Here is a 22,906-nt window from a genome sequence, read left to right on the forward strand (position 1 = left end):
GGAGAGTAACAACTTCCTCCCGTGACCTCAGATCGTGACAGCTTGCCATTGGGGGTGACCAACTTGTCCAAGTTTTCCTGGACTTCCCTGGTTTTGACTGTGAAAGTCCCATGTCCTGGTGGGTTTTCTGATTCCTTATGGTGGCTAAGTCAGCCTCTCTTCTTTTAACACTAAGAGTCCAATTATGATTACAACTGTTATAATTTTTTCTGACTGTTATCCTGGGGAAATAGATTTTTTTATTAAAAAAAAACAAAATAGTGTTCTCTGTGAGTGAGTGAACTCGATATCTAGCCCTGGAGAGGAGAGGCAAGGAGAGAGAGAAGGACAGGATGTGAATGTGGGGGAGACCACTGAGGGAGTGGGAGTTGGTGATGTAGAGGGAGATATGATTAGCGAGAAGAAGTATAAAATGAAATTAAAGACCAAAATGAGCTCTTTGAATATCGCCCCAGCGTTCAGTGCCTGTGGGTAAACATGGGGGCTAGTTTGCCGTAGCTGTAGACCTGTGGGTACAAAATGGCCATTTGCCTCTCTTTCCCCTTGATTCACCTTTACTTGATTCAAAAGGAAATTCAGGTTAAATAAAATCATCTTCTACATATGGCCACATAAAATTTCTTTTATCACTCTGTGTTTCTGTTTTGTTAACTTTTCATCTTTAAAAGATGTCTATAGTTGTTACACTTATTTTAAAAAAATCTACCTCTTAACTCTTCAGTCTAGCTTCTTCCTTCACACCTCTGAAATCATCTTGTCCGTCTTTATGATGACTTCCTAATTTGTTGGCTCCTTCTCCAACTGATCGTCCTTTCGTCATCCTTTCTAAGATTTCACACTGCTATTTTCACACTTTTGAAACTTGCTCTTCCTGTGGCTACCGAGATCCAACTTTCTTACGGGCCTCTCTCTATATGCCTTTGCTGACTCCTTTTTTTCCTGTTTCCTGTAAATATTGACACTGCCAAGGGCCTTCTTGATCTTTTTTTTTTTTTTTTTTTTTTTTTTTTTTTTGCGGTATGCGGGCCTCTCACTGTTGTGGCCTCTCCCGTTGCAGAGCACAGGCTCCGGACGCGCAGGCTCAGCAGCCATGGCTCACAGGCCCAGCCGCTCCGCGGCATGTGGGATCTTCCCGGACTGGGGCACGAACCCGTGTCCCCTGCATCGGCAGGCGGACTCTCAACCACTGCGCCACCAGGGAAGCCCAAGACTGTGTACTTTTTGATGATAGGAACCATATCTTTTCTCTTTTTATCATCAACATCTAACCCAGTGTCTGGCACATGGTAAGTGCCCAGTGATTAAACTATCTCTGCTTCCACCTTTGCACCCCATCTCTATTAGTTTCTTATTGCTGCTATAACAAATTAGCACAAGCTTAGTGGCTTCAAACAAAATAAATTTATGATCTCACATTTCTGGAGATGAGAAATGTAAAATGTGTTGGAAGAGGCTGAATTCCTTTTAGAGGTTCTAGGAAAGAATCCATTTCCTTGCCCTTTCCAGCTTCTGAGCTGCCTGAATGTCTTGGCTCATGGCCCCCTTCCATCTTCAAAGCCAGCAATGACGGACAAGTCTTTGACATTGTCTCACTCTTGACTCTGACTCTCCTGTCTCCCTTTTTCACTTATAATAAGGATCCTTGTGGTTACATTGGGCCCACCCAGACAATCCAGGATAATCTCCCTATTTCTCCCCAACTGATTCTCCACCTTAATTCCCTTTTGCCATGTGACATAGCATATTCAAAAGCTCCAGGGATTAGGACACGGACATTATTCTGCTTGCCACACCCTACTGTATATTTACTGCGGTTCTTTTAATTTTTATTTATTTATTTATAAATTTAGTTATTTTATTTTTGGCTGTGTTGGGTCTTTGTTGCTGCATGTGGGCTTTTCTCTAGTTGCGGTGAGTGAGGGCTACTCTTCGCTGCGGTGTGTGGGCTTCTCATTGTGGTGGCTTCTCTTTTTTTAAATTAATTAAATTAATTAACTTTAACATCTTTATTGGAGTATAATTGCTTTACAGTGGTGTGTTAGTTTCTGCTTTATAACAAAGTGAATCAGCTTTACATACCCATATATCCCCATATCCCCTCCCTCTTGCATCTCCCTTCCGCCCTCCCTATCCCACCCCTCTAGGTGGTCACAAAGCACCGAGCTGATCTCCCTGTGCTATGCAGCTGCTTCCCACTAGCTATCTATTTTACATTTGGTAGTGTATATATGTCCATGGCGGTGGCTTCTCTTGTTGTGGAACACAGGCTCTAGGCATGCAGGCTTCAGTAGTTGTGGCATGTGGGCTCAGTAGTTGTGGCTCGCGGGCTCTAGAGCGCAGGCTCAGTAGTTGTGGCTCGCGGGCTTAGTTGTTCCGCGGCATATGGGATCTTCCTGGACGAGGGCTTGAACCCATGTCCCCTGCATTGGTAGGCGGATTCTTAACCACTGCGCCTCCAGAAAAGCCCCTACTGCTGTTCTTTATAATTTTCTGTCTTACCCATGTCAGCCAGGATGAGAGTAGGATATGTTGTTGTTGTTCACCGTTGTACATCCGGTTCTTAGAAAAGTGCCTGGCACATAGGGAACTTTCAATAAATATTTAGTGAATGAAATCAATGGATGCATGCATGCATGCATGAAGCACTCTTGCTCTATCCAGGGCTGGAGGGTGTTTATGAGGTGAAGGAAAATGGAAGACCAGTGTTAAGTAGAGTGCCTGGATTTATCACAAATCTATTTATTTATTTATTTGTGGCCTTGCCGCATGTCCTGTGGGTTATTAATTCCAGAACCAGGGATTCAACTCAGGCCACCGCAGTGAAAGCACTGAGTCCTAACCACTGGACCACCAGGGAATTCCCACAAATCTATTTTTTTAATGCAAGGAATTCTCTCATCTTTATCATTAAATGAAGAGGCTCATATCAGCCTCTAAGGACAGTTCCTAAGTCAACATGACAAGTTTTTCAGGGAGTTATAAGAATTTGCTTTAAAAATACTTCCGGAGATGAGAGTGCCCTGCAGCAGGCAGAGTGGGGGCCCAGGCTCCCACAGACTCACTCTGTGAACTTCAGGGCCAAGAGAGTAGAGGAGCGTGTCTTAAGATAGATATATATGTATATTTTTGCTGTGCCATGCTGCATGTGGGATCTTAGTTCCCTGACCAGGGATTGAACCTGCAGTGGAAGGGAGGCGTCTTAACCACTGGACCTCCAAAGAATTCCCAAGATTGGTATATTTTAAATGCTCCCTCATTAATTTTTTGTGGAGAGGGCCATGGAGCTGACTAAGACAGTTTATCTATGTACGGTACACACATGCACACAACTAACAATCTCGAATGCCAAGACATTCCTCCTCCACCACTCATCTTCCTTATTTGACTCCCAGACCCCTGGCAGTTAGATCTCCAGGCAAGAGTTTGAAAGAGAAATCTCAGGGCATCTAATCAATCAAAGAAAAAAGACCTACAGATGGTGAAATTGGAGAGCATGAAGCTGTCCAGATAAGTCCTCTAATGGGAAGCGGTGGGTTGACAGCCCCTCCCACCTTCTTAGGGACACAGATTGATTTTTTAACATCTGTCTTAAACGCGAATGGACAACAAAAAACTGTCTTGCTTCTGGGGAAAGCTCTGAAATGAAACAGAGACACCCAAATAAAAAAGCAGCAAATGCAGCATGTAGTCAACAAAAACTATATAGAAAGGAATAATATATTTAAAACGCTATCAATAGCCTCAAGAAATAAGAGAAGGGATTGCATCCAGAAAATAAAAAAAATAGGACGCTATAAAATAGAAACATTCAGGAAACATAAAAAGAGTTTTTGGAAATTAAAAACATGTTAGCAGTTGAAAAGCTCAATTGAAGGGTTGGAAGATAAAATAAGGAAATTCTGAAGAAAGTAGAGCAAACAAAAAGGCAAAGAGATAAATGATTAGAGGAAAGATTGATGAATTAGAGGACCGGTCCAGACTGTCTTAACATCTGAATAACAGGATTTCCAGACACAAAGAACAGAGAAAAATGAAGGGAATAAATTACCAATAAATAATTCACAATATTTTCTAGGCCTGAAAAACATCAGTTTCTTGATTAAAAGGGATTTGAAAGGGATCCCTGCCGAGCACTATAAAAGAAAAAGATGCAGTCCAAGGCACATCATCATAGAATTTAGGAATACTGAGGATGAAAAGAAGATTCTACAAACGCAGAATCTCTGATATGCTTCAGACACTTACAGGGTATCAGGAGTCAGAATGGTTTTGGACTTCTCAAAGCAACGCTGAGACTAAATGACAGTAGAGCTAGAAGATGGTAGAATTCTGAAGGAAAATTCTTTCTGACCCAGAATTCTGTGCTGACTCAAGCTCTTCACTCAAGTGTGAAGATAAAATAAAATTTCTGCTTGCAGACATACAAGGTCTCAAAACATTTCCACTTATCATTTCTTAGGAAGCTAGTAGAAGATACGGCAAGTACAAAATGGGAGCAAACCAAGAAAAAAGAACCATGGGATATGATAGAAGAAATAGAAGATACAGCGCTGAAGGACTGGGGGGACCCTCAGTTCACTGGGCAAGGGTACTCAGCAGCCAGTGTGACTCAGGAGGCCAGAAGGTTAGGGTGACCATCACTGTGACACCTTAATCCAGTGTCTGTATGTTTAACCTGACAATGCCAGAGTGCGCCAGCCCAGATTCTAATTTGCATTTGGCTTGTCTGAGCCATGTGCTGATGAGTTTTTTCTCCTCTTTCCATGCTCTGCTGCTGAATCAGCTGAGGATTCTCTTTCCTACACTTTGGGTTACTCCAGGTGCTACAGATTGGCCATGGTAGAAGCCGAGAGAACAGAATGGACCCAGCATCTGGTATACACTAGACCCCTGCCAGATGCTCTGAGTACGATTGACCTCATTTTTCCAGAATTTCCTAATGGCTTTGCCCGCTGAGTGCCCCATCAGGGCCTCTTCTGATTGCTCAAGGAAGCTGACATCTATGGCCTAGAGAATCTTGAGCGTCATTTTACAATGCAATATAATGGGCTTTTTCCTTACACATCTAAGTTTGTGCTTTTGCTACTCTTTTTTATTAATCTAATTTCACTTTTATTAATATGTAAAATTATTAATAATAAAATATTTGAGGGAAAAATAATTTTTTCATCCTTGGGCCTTGATTGGTCCTTGCAGCAATATAAGAGTTGAGGACATGACTGTATGGGGGATAAAAAAAATGGCCTTGGCTTGTTGATGATTAGACTGAGGACTGCCTAAAAGAGATGGGTGATAGGAGCAGATACGATTAGTGGTCAGCTATTCCTGCAAGTTGTCTAAGATCATGGGGCTGAGGTGAGCATCCTCATGGCCGTCTCCACAATTATCTTATTAGAGCTTATTCCGATTTTCCCTTCGATAGGATTATCCTAGCCATTAAGGGCAGAAGGCTAAGATTCAGGCCAATTTCAATTGTAGTCACAGACTTTGTCCTCCAAAACCGTCTGTAATTTTCCACTATCTCTGAACTTTAAGGATAATAAAGACAGTATGGGAATGGCTGTACATAAACAATTCTGATTTCTTAAAGTTAAGCGAATGTTCTGTGCCCTTTGCAGCATCTTGAAACCCTTCCTCAAGTGTTCACAAATTTCTCTTGTCTCTTTTAGTGGCTGTTGTCTGTAACACTGATCTTTTCCTGAACTATACTGTTATTTATTTTTTCTTTGCTGCTTTTATTAGACTGTGAGTTCCTAAAGGGCAGCAAATACCTTCCTCTCTAATTAGTCCTTTAGTTTCTACATTACATTGCTTTGGAAAAGTAGGACCGCCTTCCATCTCTTGAGTCCTTGTTATAATCTAGGTCAAGCCCATTATAACTGTCTCACTGCATGTGTACAACAGCTCAGTGAGGAAGGGCAGATTATCATCTCCACTCTCTAGATGAGAACGCTGAGGCTTGGAGGGCTGAATAAAGTGGTCCCTCAGAGAGGGAACAGCCCAGCTGGGAATCGAAGCCATGCCTGTCTGATTCTGCAGCTTGAGCGACTAAGCCCTACATTATTCGAGCTAACCATTCACTTCCTTTTTGTTTCAGACAGAATAGTTTTCTTTCAGCCTTAGGAAGGTAAACTCGGGAATTTGTCACAAAAGGCCATGAATGTTGTTTTTCTGTTCATTTCTGCCATTTCTTATCTATTACAATTTTTCCTTTTCACTAACTGAAGGGGCTGGGCTGGGACAGCAACAGAAATGAGGGAAGGCTGAAGGGTCTTGGGGAGATCCAGAGTTTGGGGTCTGTGGCAACAATCAATATGCTAATCACCTAACAATCCCCAAACAATTTAACATGAGCACTTCCAGCATCCTGGGACCCACACTTTCCATTTCTATTCCCATGCAGTGGGGGACACAAAAGCACTCTGTTCAGGTTAGCAGGAGGCCTGGCAGAATCCCAGCCCCACTCTGTCCCCATGTCCACACCCTTGTGTGGCCCCCTCGCCTGTCATTCCTCTGGATAAAAGGGACCATGCCTCCCAGCGGTGGGGTATGCCCAACCATTCCCAGTTGAGGTTATGAAACCTGCTGTCTCAAGGAAGGAGAAAGAATGAAAATTGTTGGGTAGGGGGGCCATGTGGACAGGAATAAAGAGAAGCGGGCTGAAGGCTGATAAATGGGCAAAATAATGAGTTAAAAAACTGCCTTGCTAGCAAATGGCCAGAAATCTGGGAAAAGGAGGAGGAGGGTCCCTGTGGAGATGGGAGGTAGGCCAGAGAAAGGAGAGAGGGAATGGGCCACAGCCATCTCCAAATTATTTTTCCTGTATTGTTGTTTTAAATGTTTAAATATTTGATACATACAGAGGAATATGTACATATCCCAGGTTATTTTTAAGCTGTTAGAATTTCATGTCTAAATAAAGTGTGAGAAAGCACACAGTAGGTAAGACAGGCTCTTTTCCTGGGTGAGAATGCAAGAGGGGAGATATGTCTTTACCTCGAGTGGAGCATTGAAAAATTGCCCCTTGACTGCTTGAAAGAGTATATTGCAGTTAAAAAAATTATTTTTAGGGAAGTGAACAGCTTTGCCCTGTTTTCAGGGCTCCCATTCACATCCCCTCACAGCTGAATTGGAGAGATGCTTTACATTCAAGCCCTTCTGCAGGGAAACAGGCATTTAAAAAAAAAAAAATTAATTAATTTTTTGGCTGTGTTGGGTCTTCGTTGCTGTGTGCAGGCTCTCTCTAGTTGCAGCGAGTGGGGGCTACTCTTCGTTGCGGTGCACAGGCTTCTCATTGTCGTGGCTTCTCTTGTTGCGGAGCACGGGCTCTAGGCGTGTGGGCTTCAGTAGTTGTGGCATGCGGGCTCAGTAGTTGTGGCTCATGGGCTCTAGAGCTCAGGCTCAGTAGTTGTGGCGCACGGGCTTAGTTGCTCCGAGACATGTGGGATCTTCCCGGGCCAGGGCCCGAACCTATGTCCCTTGCATTGGTAGGCAGATTCTTAACCACTGTGCCATCAGGGAAGCCCGAAACCGGCTTTTCTCTTGGTCGTAGTCTTAATTGATATTAAAACAATAGAGCACTCTGTGCCCTAAATAACTCTTCTTAAAAATTAGATTATGTAGCAAGAGGTTAACTCAGGGAATATTATTTGCAAAAATCCAATAACTCTAAAACTTAGGACATCTGTCAAGAGCGATTTGCCTGAAAATGAACCTGACTAGGATTTGGTACTCACTGGTGGTACCTCATGGATGACAACCCAGGTGTTTTCTACTCTTATTTTTTGAATTTCTTCCCCTGATCTCTGGGACTCTTTGCTCAGGCCCAGATAACAAGGATGGAAGCACATAGAAAGCTGAGAATAAGAATGTCAAGTTCTTGGTCTCTATGTGCCAAAGTCCTCAGCCCAAACATGAGATAGGAGTGGTTTGAAAGAAGATGAAATTGGGCATCACTGGTCCCTGTCATGAGCAGATGAAGAACCTCTAAGCTGGAGAAGGGGAGAGAGTTCAAGAAGGATTGAGAAAGTTAGATTCCAGAACAGGGCTTTGCAGCCCGTGCCCCAGATTGAGCCAAGTCTTTGGTGAGATAGAGGAGGATGAGAGAAAGGCCACAGAATTCAGAGGTTGCTCTGGTGGAGACATCCCGATGCCTGGCTTTTGGTCTGGAATTCTCTCCTGCAGGAATATACTCAATAATGCAATGGATTTAAATATAAACATGCCATTTGTTTTCCTTTTTAACGGGGATTGTGGAAATAGAATTTAGAAGGATCTTTGTGTTCATGTGATGAAAACCGTACAGATAGTACATCTGTGTGTGAAGGTGCATGTTTTATGAATCCTAATGTGATAATAAGCAATGCATTTGACTACGTTAGGGAGAAAATAAATTACCTTTTTAGTCTCTCCATTGACAAATCATATCACAAAAACCAAGTATGAGTCAAAAAAGGCAAGGAAAAAGTAGCATAGAGGTGACACGGACGATTACTGACCAAGAACATTTGTTACCTTCCTGGACTTTCTGTTCGTGGTACTTGTCAGCTTTGTAAAATTAGTGATTTGTTGTGAATAAGTGTTCATGTTTGTATCTCATTTTTAGTGTATAATTTTGTATTGCATTCTTTTTCTTAAAAAGGGCCTCCAATCTGCTGCCCACGTAACTGTATTAGTTCCTGAAACAGATATAGGAAAAAAAAAAAAAAAAGAATAGCAATCTTTGTGCAGTGAACTCATGTCTCAAAAATGCCCTCGTGAGCATCTCAATATGAGATCTTGAGGGATGCTGGTCTCTTTTCTGTGTGATGTGTTTGGTTTGGTATTAGCAGGAGGGCCCCTAGACTGTGTGGGGCTCCAGGCAATTTTTTTTTTTTTTTGCAAGGCCTTTGTCTATCTAAACAATTTGATTAAAAATTTATTACAAAATCCGTGGGCCTCTGTCAGGCATAGGGAGAAAAGAGGTGTTCAAGTATTTGTTTATTGTCTAATTGGTGCACATAAAGTTTCTTTGTAGCATACATTTCTTCCTATTTAGGTTCAGGAGCTGTTTCTTCCAGTTCTTTATTATCAAATGTATCATTTCTGGCTTCTTTCTTTCTTTCTTTTTTTTTGAGTTTCCATGTTCAATTTTTATTTTTTTATTTTTTAAATATCTTTACTGGAGTATAATTGCTTTACAATGGTGTGTTAGTTTATGCTTTATAACAAAGTGAATCAGCTTTACATATACATATATCCCCATATCCCCTCCCTCTTGCGTCTCCCTCCCTCCCACCCTCCCTATCCCACCCCTCTAGGTGGTCACAAAGCACCCGGCCGATCTCCCAGTGCTATGCAGCTGCTTCCCACTAGCTATCTATTTTACATTTGGTAGTGTGTATATGTTAGTGCCACTCTCTCACTTTGTCCCAGCTTCCCCTTCCCCCTCTGTGTCCTCAAGTCCATTCTCTACGTCTGTGTCTTTATTCCTGCCCTGCCACTAGGTTCATCAGTGCCATTTTTTTAGATTCCATATATGTGCGTTAGCATACGGTATTTGTTTTTCTCTTTCTGACTTACTTCACTCTGTATGACAGACTGTAGGTCCATCCACTTCATTACAAATAACTCAATTTCATTCCTTTTTATGGCTGAGTAATATTCCATTTGGCTTATTTCTTATCTCGCAACTAGAGATGATGTAGCAATGCTAGTATTACTCACAAAGCTGGAATCTGTTTGCACTGTTTGCCGTATTACCTCTGCAATTCTCTGCTACCTTTGATTCAATGCTGATCACACCATTACTCATGATGTCACATCACCCATCTGCCACCCATGAATACTGGCTTCCAGTGAGACACAGTAAAGTTGTTACTATGCTTTGTTGGTGGTGACCACAAATGCAGGTCTCACCCCAGTTGTGCAGGGAAATGTGAATGATATTTATTTTTCTGGTCATGGTCAATGTACTGTTTGGAATTTCAGGGCATGGATGTAGAAGTCTTTAGACTATAATCAGTGCACTTCTAGCATGTGATCTTTCTCAATGTTGACCACACTGCTGCTTTCCAGACACTGCCACGAGCTGCGAAAAGACGTGGGGGCCTGTGGGTAGAGCAGGAAGGGCAGTGCCATCTGTACAAGCAATGTCCCCTGATCATTTGGCACGATTAAAACCATCCTGGGTTAGCACAACCGCACCAGTCAGAGGTGAGAGGCAGAAATCAATCGGAAAGGCAATGGGTGTGCTGAGCAATGATCTTAAAGCCCCCAGAGGAGACAGGTGCAACCAGTTCCAGGGGACTGCCTGACACGGCATACAGAGCTTGCAGAAGGGTTTGGATGGTCAACCCAGATGCCAGAGTGTGGAGTGCACAGGGTGAGGCATTCTTGCCACCACAGGAAAAAGATGCCTGCTGCCTCCAGGGGCTGTGCTCATGGGCAGCACAGCAGTCAGAATGTAGGGGGGTGAGAATCAAGGCATGGGTCCAAATATGTGGCTCAAACCCAAGTGTTGGCAGTGAACTCTTAGTAGCCCAGAGACCTAAACTTGCTATGTGTCTGACATAAGCGAGAGTCGCTCACACTCTGCATATCAGCACCATCTGGAGGCCCAACCTTTCATGATCCCTCAATGCAATATTGTGTTAGGCAGAGGGAGCAATCTGCTTGCCCGGCCTCCTTTCTGTTACTGGAACCTTGCCCTGGGGTCTCGGGTTGACCCTATAGGTATGAATCCCTGAGCAAATAGGGGCATATGGTTGAGCCCAGGTGAAGGGTAGAGGGTCAGATAAGAAAGAATATGGGGCCAGGACTTCTGAGGGTCCCAGTCCAAGCTCAAGGCTCCCTGCCCAGGTGTCATTGCAAGCCTCAGCTGATCCCAGGCACCAGAGGGGCCTTAGAAAATCTTAAGGAGTGCGCTTCAAAGTATGGGGCTACCTGAGGCTTAAGAGTCCGGAGCAAGGACACTGCTTGCTCAGGAGTAAGGGATGTCTACTGGATATCAGAGTGATGCTGGCCTCATAGAATGAGTTGGGAAGCGTTCCTCCCTCCTCTGTAATCTATAACTGTTTATGCAGGATTGATATTCTTTGTTCTTTAAATGTTTTTCCCCAGTTTTATTGAGATATAATTGGCCTACAACTTTGTGTTAGTTTAAGGTGTACAACATAATGATATGATATATGTATATACTGGAGAATAACTAGCATGATAAGTTTAGTTAACATGCATCACCTCACAGTTGCAATTTATTTTCTTGTGATACGAACTTTTAATATTTACTCTCTTAGCAGCTCTTTTTTTTAAGATTTATTTATTTATTTATTTTAGGCTGTGTCAGGTCTTAGTTGTGGCACACGGGATATCCATTGAGGTGCGTGGGCTCCCCTCTAGCTGTGGCCTGGTGGTTTTCTCTTCTCTGGTTATAATGCGTGGGCTCCAGAGCGGGTGGGCTCTGTGGTTTGCTGCCCAGGGGGTCTAGTTGTGGCACGCGAGCTCAGTAGTTGCAGCACGCGGGCTTAGTTGCCCCGTGGCATGTGGGATCTTAGTTCCCAAACCAGGAATCGAACCTGCATTCCCTGCATTGTGAGGTGGATTCTTTACCACTGGACCACCAGGGAAGTCCCTCTTAACAACCTCCAAATATAGAATATTGTTAACTATAGTTACAGTGTTGTACATTACATCCCCAAACTGCTTTATCTTATAACTGGAAGTTGGTTACTTTTGACCACTTTCATCCATTTCCTCCACCTTCTACTCCCCACTTCTGGCAACCCCCCTTCTGTGAGAGATGACTCCTTCTCTTTTTCCTTCTTCTTCTTTGTACTTTAGTGCCTTCATTATAGGAATTAGTACCCCAAACATCCCTTTCATGACTTGGGGCTCTCGATCCTCTCCAGGCTCAATGTCATTGTCTATAATCCTTACTCACCTGGAGGGTTCCTTCATGTTCCCAGTCTATGCATTCATTTGTTCATCGGTACAACAGCTATTAAGGCTGCCTCATGCCAGGCACGCTGAGGACCCCAGGACACAGTGAGAACATGGTGGACGCAGCCCGGCCTTCCAGGAGGGCATTAAACCACTAAACAAAGAGTCACCCCACCTTTACCTCTGCTCTATGGACCAGTGAGGACCCACGGGGTGCCGGGGCAGCTCCCTGGGCCTTTGCCAGCTCCTGGTCCTGCGCAGGGACAGGGTTGGCCATGGGGACTGCCCAAGAGCCGGGGTCCCACCACCCATGTGTGAAGCAGAGTTGGTTCCGCTCCCTGCGATGCGGTCACGGGGGTAGCCAGAGAGGTCGTTTGGTCACAGCCCTTGGGTTCCCCAGCTGCTCTGCTCACAGCCTGCCCCAGGCAAATGCGGTCGGGTTTCCCAGTGTAGGTGCCTAGGGCAGTCCCCCGCCCCGGGCTAGAATTGTGTGAGAGACTTCTTGAAAGTGGGGATTATATTATTTCTTCTTTAAGTGTCTCATAGAATTTTCCAGTGAAGACTTCTGGGCTGGGAATTATCTTAGTGACAATTGAATTAGGAATTCAATTTATTCAGTTTTTATAGGGAATTTAGGTTTTCTATTTCTTCCTGAGCACATTTTGGTAATTTTTTCTTTTCAAGGAAATTGTCTATTTTATCTAAATTTAAATTATAGCATAAATTTGTTCATCATATTCTCTTATGACCCTTTAATGTCTGTAGGATTTCTAGTATAGTGTAGGATTTCCCTTCTTTCATTCCTAATATTGGTGAGTGTTTATCTTCTTTCTTTTCTTGATCAGTTTAGCTAGAAGTTTATCAATTTTATCAATATTTTCAAAGAACCATTTTTTAACTTTATTGTTTGTTCATTTCCTGTTTCATTCATTTTTGTTCTTATTATTTCCTTCTGTCTTTGATTTCAGGTTTGTTTTCATTTCTTCTCCTACCTGTTAAGGTAGACGATTAGAGCATTGGATTTAGACTTTTTTTTTTTTTGCGGTACGCGGGCCTCTCACTGTTGTGGCCTCTCCTAGACATTTTTTTTTTCCCTAAAATAAGTATCTGTAGCTATAAATTTTCTTCTAAGCACTATTTTAGTTGTAGCACACAAACTTTTTTTTTTTGCGGTACGAGGGCCTCCCACTGTTGTGGCCTCTCCTGTTGCGGAGCACAGGCTCTGGACGCGCAGGCTCAGCGGCCATGGCTCACAGGCCCAGCCGCTCCGCGGCATATGGGATCCTCCCAAATCTGGGCACGAACCTGTGTCTCCTGCATTGGCAGGCAGACCCTCAACCACTGCGCCACCAGGGAAGCCCAGCACACAAATTTTGATATGTTGTGTTTTCAATATCACTTAGTTCATTTTAATCCCTTTGTAGCTGAAGAATATACTTTAAATGATTTCAATCCTTTTAAATATTTGAGACATTGTATTGCTTAGTATATGGTCTGCCTTGTTGTATGTCCTGTGTGTACTTGAAAAGACCGTGTATTCTGCAGTTGTTACTAGGAGTGGTCTCTGTCAATTAGGTTAAGTTGGTTGATAGTATTATTTAAGTTTCTATACCCTTACTGATATCTTGTTTAACTGTTCTATCAATTACTTACTGAGTGTTGAAATATCCAATTACAATTGTGGATTTGCTGATTTCTTTTTCAAAACTATGAGTTTTTCCTTATATATTTTGACACAATTGTTAGTTGCACGCACATTTAGGATTGTTATGTCTTTTTGATGAATTAGCAATTTTATCATTATAGCATGTTTTTCTTTATTCTGGTAGTATTCTTTGTTGTGAAGTTTATTTTGTCTGTTGTTAATTTAGTTTATTCTAGCTTCCTTATGACTAGTGGTGCATGTTATATATTTTTAATCCTTTTATTTTTAACCTGTAACTTTATTTTAAAAATGGATTTCTTATAGGCAGACTATAGTTTGGTCTTGCCTTTTTACTCAGCCAGAAAATTCCTAACTCTTAATTGAAATATTTAGATTCATGTAATTATTGAATGGTTGGGTGTAAATTTAAAATCTTATGATTTATTTTCTATTTGTCCCATCTGTTTTATGCTTATTCTCCCCTTTTACTGCTTTCCATTAATTTTTTTAACTTTATTGAGAAATAATTCATGTACAATAAACTGCATTCTTTTAAAATGTACATTTGATAAGTTTTGATAGTTGTATACACATATTGAATCACCACCACAATCAAGATACAGAACACTTCAATAATTGGGCATTTTTAGTATTCCATTTTATCTCCACAATGGGTTTATTAGCCATATCTCCCCTTTTTAGTAGTTGCCTTTGGATTTACAAATTACATCTTTAATTTATGACAGTTTGTCTTCAAAAACAGTATACCAATTTCTGAATTATGGAAGAACCTTACAAAGTTTCCTTCTCCCATTCTTTGTGCTACAAGTTTTCATACATTTTACTCCTACATGTGTTTTAAACCTCACAATGTATTGTTTTATTTTTGCTTTAAACATTCATTATCTTTTAAAGAGATAGTAACATGAGAAAATGACATATATTTACTCACAAATTTGCTATTTTTAATATTCTTCATTCTGTGTGGACATCCAAGATCCCATCTGGTTTCATTTGCCTTCTGCCCGTACTGCAGGTGTAGTGCTGATGAAAGATTCTCTCAACTTTAGTATGTCTCAAAAAAATCTCTATTTTGCCTTAATTTTGGAAATACATTTCTCTGGGTATGTAACTTTAGGTTCACTGTTATTTTCTCTCAGCACTTTAACGATGTCATTACATTTCTTTGAACTTGCATAATTTCTGAGAAAAAAACTATGATTCTTATCTTTATCCCTTTCTATGTAATCTGTCTTTTTTCTACGGACAGTTTTAAGATTTCCTCTTTATGACTTGCTTTCAGTAACATGATGATTATTTCTCTTGATGTGATTTTCTTTGTTTTTATCCTGCGTGGGATCTGTTGAGCTCAGATTTGTGGATTTATAGTTTTCAACAAATTTGGAAAAATTTCTGCCATTATTTATTCAAATATTATTTTCTGCCTCCTCCCCTTCTCTTCTTTTTAAAAATAGGACTCCAGTTATATATATATAGTTCCACAAGTCACTGAGACTGTGTTCATTTTCTTCCTCCAGTCTTTCTATTCTCTGTGCTTCAGGATGGATAATTTCTATTGCAGTGTTTTCACATTCACAGATCCTTTTTCCCCTACATTCTCTAATCTTCTGTCAATCCCATTCAGTGTATTTTTTATATATAAAGTTTTGTTTGCATTTTTAACATCTTCCTTTTTTTCTCCCAGTCATGTCAACTTTCCCTCTGTCTTCTTGACCTATGGACTACATTTATAATAGTCGCTTTAATGTCCTTGTCAGGTAATTTCATCTCTATCAATTCTGAGTCTGTTTCTATTGACTGACTTTTCCCTTGGTTTGGGGTCAAGTTCTCCTGCATCTTGCGTGTCTAGAAATTTTGGTTGGATGCCAGGCATGATAAATTTGGTCTCGAGTGTTGGATTTTTGTTTTGTTTTGTTCTTCCTTAAAGGGTAGTGTTCTCTTTTCTCTCAGGCAGTTAGTTTCTGAAGATCAGTTTAATAATTTTGAAGCTACTTTTAATGCTTTGAAGAGTGGGACTTGAGTAACATTTACTCAAGAACAGTGACTCATACCTGACCCTTCATGCCCTTTCTGTTCAATGAGGTCTCTTTACTCTGGCTAGTAGGAACACGAATTATTCCTGGCCTTAAATGGGCTCTTGGATTTATTCAGTTTATAGACCCTCAGCAATTGTTCTTTTCCTCAAACTGTAGAGCTTCATCCTATTCATGTGAAGACATATTCAGCCAAAGACTAGAAGGAACTCTATGCAGATTTTTGGAGCCCCTTCTCTTCAGAGCTCCCTTACGTTCCAGGACTCTCTCCACAAATTCTACCACCTCAGGATCTCTGAACTCTGGGCTCCTTAACTCAGTGAGACCCTCCGGGCTTTGTTTGAGATTCCCCTCCCAGTGCTATGATCTGGGAATCACCTCCAGGCAGAAAGCCAAGGCGATTAAAGGGCACACATAGTTAATTCTCTTTCTTCAGGGACCATAGTCTTCAGCAGCTCTGTTGACCAATGTCTGAAAATTAGTTCTTTTATTATATTTTAACAATCTGTTCTAGTTTACAGTGTGGGAGAGGTAATTCCAGACGTTATCACTTCTTCATGGCTGGAAGCAGAAATCCCCTAGACACAATATACTTTCTTCCAACTTTGCCTTAATATTCTGCTTTGAGTGCAGAATACGTGCTGCAAATTGCCAGGTTCTATCACAAATGCAAACTCTATTTATTACTGGGCTTCCGCCCCTCATCCCTACCACCCTCAGTTCTCAGAAACTTTTACCCAGACTTTCAACTAGACTTTTGAAATCAATATAGGGACTTCCTAAATTATAATTTAACTAGTGCCAAGATTATAGTCTCCAGTTGAGCCAATTTAAGTGGAAAACTCACTTCTTAGAGGTACAGTCTTTTAGGGGATCTGTCTTTGGAAAACCATTTTGTAATATAAAAATTCCAAAATTACTGGTAACCATACTACAGAATTTATATATGTAAAAGGAGTGGTAAAATGGTGATGAAGGACATTTGGCTTCCCTGGAACTGCCAACCAGAATTATGGTTCAGATAAAACTTGCCAAGTGTCTCACCTTTTCAGTTCAGACAACTGCCTTCTTGATGCCAGTCCCACATTGTGAGATGTGCTAACGGAAGGCCTCCAGCAGAACCAGTTTCTTAAACCCCACTACTTTGGTCTTTATAGAATAAAGAACACAGTGGGGACAAGGGTATTAGACTTCTGAAGGAAGGTTCATGACGTATTAACAATGCCTTTTCCTTCCTTCCTTCCTTCCTTGCTGGAGAGCCTGGGAGACAGAAAGCAGGGAGATTTCTATTTGTTCCATCCTCTTCTGTTGAAATCTGTGTTGCCCCAATTCCCTCCACCCTCAGTAAGAGCTGTGGGGTTGGGGGGTGGGGTTGTGTGCCATGGAGCTGACAGAGCATTTGATGCTGCTGCTGGAGCTGTGAGAGAGGGTGCTCCAGAGCAGCCTGGGTACCCACCCTTGGCTTGGCAAGGATGGAGGAGTGCCTGTCAGAGAAGGTAGCTGGGGCTGGACAGAAGCAGAGACCTTGGGGTGGATTGCTTGTTGCCTTGGAAATAGGGGAGCAGAGGACAGGGGAACTGTGCGAGGGTGGACCCTCGTGGAGCTCCCTAAAGAGCTGACAGTTTCATCCCCACTCTAAAGCCAGAGTCAACACTTGTTTCCAGCCCCTTGGTGTCGGACTGAGAGGCAGAGAAGGGAGTTGCCAGCTCTGATGTCATTTTCTCTATAAGCAGAAATCCCTCCGTTTTTCCCCAGGCACAGGGAGGAGAGAGAGGGGGATGGGGAAGTTTTGACAGTTTGGATTTCAAAAAGCACAGGATGAAATATTAAACCTGAATGGGATGAAGAAATAAGGTGTCTGGCTCAGGTGGGATGTAGGGTTGAGGGCCCAGAACATTTAGCGCTGCTTGATAATGAATGAATTCCATTCTTGCAAATATCTATGTTTAGATTGTTCTTTCAGACTTATTAACATGCTTGTGCATGTATGTAAAACTGGAGATAGCAGTATAAAACTCTTACGTTGTGTTTGATTTTACATGCTTGCAAAATTCCCTTGAGAGAATATTGCTGCATGGGTTGATTTGACTGGGGCTTTGAAAATGTGTATTTTCAATAAAGCTTGGACATAAGATGGCTACCTCTCTTCCTGGCAAATCTCCCTGTAGCCAACATTGGCATTTGTTATTACTCCAGAATCCTTCGAATTGTACTTGAAATTAGAGTTATCTGTCTCAAAAATTTTCATTGCTTAGTTGATGAGGAGGCAAAGCATCCAAGTGTCTTTGGAAGTTTCCATGGGGACTTCTTCAATGACCCTCAGCACTTCCATTTCAATAGATCAGATTCTGAGTGACTTTGACAGGCTTTCAGCACTGGGTAATTGGTTTGGCTTAGTGAAGGACAGCAGTGTTGGTCACTCAATGATTAGAAAGTCACAAATATGAGTTAGATATTACCGTGTGGCTATTACTCTGTGTGTAGAGGGGTGTGTGTGTGTGTGTGTGTGTGTGTGTGTGTGTGTGTTTAGCATAGCACAAGTCTAGCCCACATAAACATATAAAAATGCTTAATGATAACATATGTTTCTTATTGCTGCTGTAAAAAATTATCAAAACTTAGTGGCTTAAAACTCAAATTTATTACCTAACAGTTCTGGAGGTCAGAAGTCCAAAAGTCAAGGTGCTAATAAGGGCAGTATTGAGGCTCCGGGGGAGAGTCTGTTTCCTTGCCTTTTTGAGCCTCTAGAGGCTACCTGCAATCTTTGGCTTGTGGCCTCTTCCTTGTGTCACTCCAACTTCTGTTACCATGGTCACATGTCTTGTAATCACTGTGAGTCTCCTGCTCCCTCCTACAGGGACCTTTGTAATTATGCTGGATACACTGGATAATCCAGGGTAACCGTCACATCTCAAAATCTTTACCTCAATTCTATGTCAAAGTCCCTTTTGCCATGAAAGGTAAGATATTCAAAGGCTCTGGCGATTAGAGGATGTGGACATCTTTGGGGGATGTTACTACCATGTCAAATTAACTAAAAAAGCAAAAAATCATATGATCTCATGCACCTGTAAAACGTTAAATTCCAACAACTGTTATGATCATGACTTCCTATCTGTCTATTGCCCTCATTTCCCTGTCTGCAACCTTATTGAGACTGCCAATCTCTGGACCATTTTACTACGTCCCAATGTTGGTCCTCTGTCTTTCCTCCTCAGTTCCTTCTAGACCCCATGGTTCATCCTTCCAACCATCCTTGCCAATGCCCTTGGCTCACACCTGCTTGTTCTTTTGTGGCACCTACTTTCAACTTCTTTATGATGCCTGGTTTGTTGAAGTCTCTTGGAGGAAATCCCCAAATGGTCCTTGTTATCACCAAGGTAAATTCATGATCTTTGAGGGCCCTCAGTGTGGGCTTGACAGCTTTCTATATTTTCATAGTCTAGGCTACTCTTTTAGGGTATGTTATAGACTCCAACTCCATTCTCTGTTCTCTCACTCTCTTCAGACCATTCTTTGAGGAAAAAATTGCAGCCATCAAAGCCACCAAAAAGAAGTCCATGAACTTTGCCCTTTGCCCTTTGTCCTGCAAACTCACTTCCAAGGACTTTTGTCTCTTTCCTCTTTCCTGTGACAGTGGGAGAGGTGTTTCCTCCTAAGGCTAACCCAGAATAGTCACAAACCAGGAATATCCACAATTGATTCACATTCCCCTCGCAGACTGTGTTCTACAGGTCTAAGTTCTGCTTTCAAAATGGCATTCTGTGGGATTCCCTGGTGGCCCAGTGGTTTGGACTCTGCACTTCCACCACAGGGGGCATAGATTCAATCCCTGGTCAGGGAACTAAGATCCTGCATGCCTCGGGGTGTGGTCAAAAAAAAAAAAAGGCATTCTGTAATTGCTAGCTCTACTTCTTTACCATCCACTAACGTCAATGACTCCTCAATTCTCTGGAATCTAGATTCTGTCCCTACAACTTCACTGAATTGGCACCTGACCCACATACAGAAAAATCCAAAGTCAAGTTCATTATCAAACCCATCCCAGGCTAATTCTCCTCCAGGTTTCTTATTTAAGGAAATAGTGCTCTCATTATCTTGATTGCATTCTAGATGGTATTCTCTCAATTACCCTACAGTATAGCAGCTACAAGACCTGAAGATTCAATTTCTTAATATACGTTATATTCAATTTCCTCATATATATTATATATAATAGTCAATTTCCTAATACCTATATTATACATAAACTATACATATTATATATAATATATACATACTTTTCCCATAGCTCTATTAGAGGACCAGATGTTCATCTATATTTTCTTATATTTTTTTAGACTTTTTTTTTTACATTTCATTATTTAATCTATCTGAAATTTTATGTGTGTACGTTTTGCGTGTGTGTGTGTGTGTGTGTGTGTGTGTGTGTGTGTGTGTGTTTTAAGGGAGGAATCTAGCTTTTTCTTTCTTTACCAAATAGTTATTCATTTGTTGTAACACCTTTCAATCATTTAGTATGCCATTGCTGATTTGAAATGCTATCTTTATTATTTACTAAATGTATATATATTCTAGGACCTGTTTCTGGGTTTGCTTTCTATTTTATTGATTTTTCTCTCTGTTCTTGAGCCATACCACACTATTTTAGTTATTGCATTTTTATAATATGTTTTAATAGCACAAGTATGCTTGAATTATGTGTCATTTTCAAGATTTTTCAGTTGTTTTTACCTGTTTCTTCTGTTAAATGAAGAAAAAAACTTTAGCAATTTTAGAATGGAGTTATATAGTACTTATAAATTATTTGGAGGAAGAAATAACCTCTTTAAGAATGGAGTCTTCTTTTCCAGAATTGAGGATATTTTTCCATTTTTATTTGTCTTTTTAAAAAGTCCCTCAGGAGAAAAATATACATCATTTGGTCATGAAAAATTGTCATTTTATTATAGTATTAGATTTAGGTTGCTGGTATTTTATCTATGATAAGCAAAATTTTGGTTTTATTTTGAGGGGTATATTAAGTCTGAAAAATAATTTGAGAAGCTTTTCATTGTTCTGCACCTTTGGTACAATTTCTTGTTAAATGCTTGCCTGTTAATTTGCATTAGTTAATTATTACTTCTTGTTCCAGAAGTGGATCTAGAAGCACATTCCTCCTCCTCTCCCTTCCTCAAGAATGTGGATGATGGAGTCGTCTTTACACTTGCACGCAGAGAAAAAGGTAAAGCGTGAGCATCCTTTTGAGCACTGGTGGGGTTAAGCCAGAGGTTCCAAGCCAGAGGGAGAAACCGCAGGTCATTTTTTTCTCACCACTCGTTGATTATAGAGCAAGTAGTAGAGTCATCCCGATGGATTCTGCTCCAGGACAAGCCTGGAGCTTCTGTGAAGGGTCAGTGGGTGCATTGGCAGCACCTGGGCTGGGTAGGCATGTCTTAGCACATTCCCTGTCCCTGGTGAGACAGCCCTGGGTGTCCTGCCAGAAGTGTGGCCAGAGTTCAGGGCCTGGAGTTCCCAAAGCAAAGATGACCCACCATGGGAAAACCAAACCAAACCCCAAATCTGATCGTATGATCTTATTTCAAACCTAGCAGTGATGTATAAATCCAATGTGCTGCAGTATAAGTGAGTTGAATCAGCCTTAGGTCTAAAGCCCCACAGGTGTCAACTCCTTTAGGTGTTGGTTTGGTGGCAAAAAGTAGAAAAGTGTTATTTGCTAAAGAAAAGGGGTAGTAACAGGGCTCCAGATGAACTGTCCCAGAAAGTCTTTAAAAATATTCCATTCCTTGAGGTTTCTTCATTCTGAGAGTCAACTGGAGAAATAATTTCCTTTTAAATGGTGGTTTTTCTTCTTTCCTGCCTTTTTTTTTAAACAACATTTAATTTTCTGTTAATATCAATTCTATAGTTACATAAAACTTTTTTTTAAAACATAGACCTTTCTCACTTCAGGTCAAAATATAACTTATTTGATGCTAGATGTAACACACAAACATCTCAGAAAAATAAGTAACACTGTCACGGACATCTTTATCTGGTTTCTGACCTTAAAAGGGAATGCCTTTGGTATTTGAGATGACTATTTCTTCTCATGATATGAGATATTTTTATATTACTAACGGTATTATCAAAAATAAATGTTAAAATTTCTCAAAAGCCTTAGAGCAACTGTGAAGAGAATCATATGATTTTTTCTTTGTGAACTATTGAGGCAATGTTTTTAACAAAAATCCTAATATTAAGCCAGGCTTGAATTTTTAGAATAAGACCTTACTTTTGAAAAATGATTTCTATAGTGTTGGGTTTATGTTGCTGATATTTTAGCTAAAGCAAGTAAAAAAGTTCTTTTTTTGCATGTTGCCTTTGTTTTGAGGGTTTTATTAACTTTGAAAAATAATTTGGGAAGTGTTTCATCATTCTGTAATCTTGGAACAGTTTAATAAACATGAGAATTGTTACTTGAAAGTTTTCAAGAACTTGCTCATAAAATACTCTGGACCCAACTCCTTTTTCGGAGCTAGTTAATTGAACATTAAAAAAAAATGGCTTTCCACAGGGAGATCAGCTCGGAGCTTTGTGACCACCTAGAGGGGTAGGATTGGGAGGGTGGGAGAGAGATGCAAGCGGGAGGAGATATGAGGATATATGTTTATGTATAGCTGATTCACTTTGTTATACAGCAGAAACTAACACATCCTTGTAAAGCAATTATACTCCAATAAAGATGTTAAAAAAAATGGCTTTCACGAATATCAGTCATTACATCTTTCTAATTCTTATTGAATCCATTTTCCTTGAATTTCATTGGCTTCTAAGAATTTGTCATAGAGCTATAAGACATATTTTTATAATTAAAAATTTGTTTACATCTGTGCTTGTATTGCCAAGTGGTTTGTGTTTCTCTCTTTTCAGTTAATATATCAGTAGTTTCATATTTTAATGCTATTTGTATAGATGAGATACTGCATTTATTAATCAATTTATTTATCAATTCTGCTGGGTTTTTTTCTTGCCACCTTACTTAATTTCTGTTTTTATTTTTATTTGCTCCTTCCTTATACTTCTCTAAGATTTATTTTTAATGTGTTTTCTACTACCTATTTGGCATTAGTATTATTTAAAAATCATTATGGTCAAAGACTTTGTAAGTTAGCTTTTCTTTTCAACAAAATTATTCTTTTTGGATTTATCAAAAAGATACATATTTTTAAAATAAAAAAATTGCAAGAACCAGGCTCGGTAAACCCATTTTCAACAGGTAATAGAAAAAAAATAAGAAAGGAAACAC

At 40.6% G+C, this 22,906-nt stretch overlaps 1 protein-coding gene across 4 annotated transcripts in view; it reads left to right on the plus strand.

The window, feature by feature from the left end:
- The window catches only part of ADAT2 (adenosine deaminase tRNA specific 2), a 145,360-nt gene that overhangs the window by 84,821 nt on the left and 37,633 nt on the right, over positions 1-22,906 (plus strand). For 3 of the 4 annotated variants that reach the window (XR_009543864.1, XR_009543866.1, XR_009543867.1), the window contains one exon: positions 20,753-22,451. The gene's annotated coding sequence lies outside the window, so the exon portion shown is untranslated. Of the gene's footprint in view, positions 1-20,752; positions 22,452-22,906 lie in introns of those variants that run through there. The other variant, XR_009543865.1, reaches the window with a different exon arrangement.

This window comes from Lagenorhynchus albirostris, chromosome 12 (genome assembly GCF_949774975.1).
Source record: "Lagenorhynchus albirostris chromosome 12, mLagAlb1.1, whole genome shotgun sequence".
Classification (NCBI taxonomy): domain Eukaryota; kingdom Metazoa; phylum Chordata; class Mammalia; order Artiodactyla; family Delphinidae; genus Lagenorhynchus; species Lagenorhynchus albirostris.